This window comes from Lethenteron reissneri, unplaced genomic scaffold, assembly GCF_015708825.2.
Source record: "Lethenteron reissneri isolate LAM-NWPU_2019-01 unplaced genomic scaffold, ASM1570882v1 scaffold_1846, whole genome shotgun sequence".
NCBI lineage: Eukaryota > Metazoa > Chordata > Hyperoartia > Petromyzontiformes > Petromyzontidae > Lethenteron > Lethenteron reissneri.
In genome coordinates this window covers 286,461-289,152 of record NW_026891604.1, presented here as the reverse complement: position 1 = coordinate 289,152, position 2,692 = coordinate 286,461, and positions in this window count along the sequence as shown.

Genomic DNA, 2,692 nt, shown 5'->3' with positions numbered 1-2,692 from the left:
TTCAATCTAGATTTTAAGTTTTCATGACTACAGGGATCCATACTCTTTGGCTCTTTCGGTAAAGTCACGTAGGTATAAAATAAATTAAATTAAATCACGAAGTTACGATGGCAACACAAGCAATCATCAGGTGGGAAAAGCACAGCAATTATTTTTTTTGCCGGCTCCAACAAGGAGCCCAAAAACCGAGCAAAAAAATGTCTTGCTGTGGTTTTCCCACCTGATGATGATTGCTTGTGTTGCGATCGAAACGTCGTGATTTATTTTATACCTACGTGACTTTACCGAAAGAAGAGTATGAGAATTATTATTCTGACAGTAAATGATGATGAATGGATTGCGTGACTGGGAAATGTTAAGTGATGACTAAACTGGCTCGGTGTTTGGGTTCCTTGTTGGAGCCTATGAAGGTATTCGTTTTCTGTTTAGGTGGAGATCACCCCCCCCCCCCCTTGTTCTGTCCTGTCTTGTTTGTTTTCCGTACTAGAGGTTTTTACTTTGGGGTTATATATCTTCGCGTGAATATACAGTGGTGTTTCAGTTTTCAGTTTCATTTATTTGGTATAGCCTTGTGAGCCATTCGGCTCTTGAATCGGGTGCAACCGCAACAAACTAAAACATGAACAAGAAAACATCTTAAAGTGACCATGCTCAAACAGAAAAATCCAGGAAAAAACTGCAAAGTCTTCCAGAAACAGAAGCGTCGTGCACCAACGCTGTGCAAAAATTCCAGTTTAAAAGACGATGCTTATGTATTATCAGAGCATGTTTGTTTGCATTTTCACCACAAATACTTTGTGTGGTTAATGCAGTACAGTAAAACCTTGGATTGCGAGTAACTTGGTCAGTGAGTGTTTTGCAAGACGAGCAAAATTTTAAAATAAATATTAATTTGATAAACGAGCGAGGTCTTGCAATACGAGTAGCACGTGTATACGCTTTGTCTGCCGAGCGTCACGTGATCACAACTGATATACGAGTGCTTTGGATTACAAACACGTTTCCGGAACGAATTATGCTCGCAACCCAAGGTTTTACTGTACTTGATCCCTTGCCAAAGGTTAATCTATTTGGTGTTTGAACATCTGAACACAACTGCTGTTTTATTGCCAGAGAGGGCAAAAACGTAATCCTATTTTTCATACTTTTGATACTGGCAAGAAAGGCATCCCATGATGTAGCTGCTCACGCAGAGCTATAAATGCTCTGATACTTGCATGGTCTTTGGACTGTTTGCCTTTTGGCGTTCTCTGATTTGACACTGGTGAGACATTGTGACAATATTCTTTGGGTCTTTCAGTAAAGTCACGTAGATAGATCGATGACGATCGCTTGTGTTGTGATCGAAACGTCGTAGTTTTTTGTTGATTTAACTTTTTTACTAATTTGAACCTCTCTACGTGACTTTACCGAAAGACCCAAGAATATAAATTCCTGCAGAAACGAAAGCTTTAAGTCAAGATTTAACATAATATGTTACAATGGATCACAGTTAATCAACATAAGTAGAATGTCCGTAAGTAGACAAGTCCCTGCCAGTATCAAAGGTAAGAAAAATAGGAATATGTTTTAAATTTTAGAGCCATGCTTGTGACGTCTGGTTGTGTGCAGCCCATGGGCTTGTAATTACCAACCATGCTGTTCCGTCATTGGCGCATCATCCACAAAACATAGATGCATGCCCGGTCCAAGCAAGAACATCTGCTGGACTACATCGTGATGGAACAGGGGATGCAGGCCCATGCCCTTGACACCAGGACCAAACGTGGAGCTGATCTGCTCACTGGCCATTGGCTTGGCATCTGTAAGATGCACCTGCCATTCTTCCACGCCGGTGGTGGGTTTACATCGAGTACCCCCATTAAAACCCACAGCGGCGTGGTCTCAGCTAACGGATGAAAGTTGCAAGCGAGAATTTAATCATCGCTTGCAGCTGGGGTTGGCATCGACCCCCACTCTTGATGCCGAGGGGAATTGGGCGAGGTTTAGGACTGTGGCTCGTGTAGCTGCTTTGCGACCACGGTCTAAACCTCCCCAGAGACATTTGGTTGAAGGAGGTGTTCCGGCTGGCTGAGAAAAAGCAACAGGCCCATTCCCAATATGTACAGCATCCCATGTCCATGAATGAGGAGGCTCAGAGGTGCAGAGAGCCTTGCGGCACTAAGTGCTGGTCGCAGGTTGCTGTGGAGATGAAATCTTCAATAGCCCGCAATGATAATAAAGTAACTACTACACCGAGCACCATCCTGAGGTGAAAGAAAGGTGATCCAATATTTGACCCCAGCAACAGGTTTGAAGGTTTGCTGAGCATTTCTTGAGATCTTCGGGGAGGGGAAATCCCTCAGCCCAGAAAACATCGTGGGGCAAAGTGGGCACGACCCTCCTGAGGCTGCCATGCCTCAAATATGGAAGAAGTAGCGACCCCCTGTGAGTGGCTGGCTGAAGTACGGAGGGAAGGTGGTGTTTTTGTGCAGACTGCCAAATATGGCAACAGTCTGGACTATTGGACAGATTCCGCAGAAATGGAACGACGGCCCTTTTTAAGAAGGGGGGCCGCACAGACTCGCAACTACAGGGGCTTCTCCCTCAGTGTTCCGGGAACATTCCTAGCAAGCATTATTCAATATCGCCTTGCCAGGTATGCTTAATAGAGGATTGCGGAGCCCCAATGTGGTTTCAGGCCAGGGCAGTC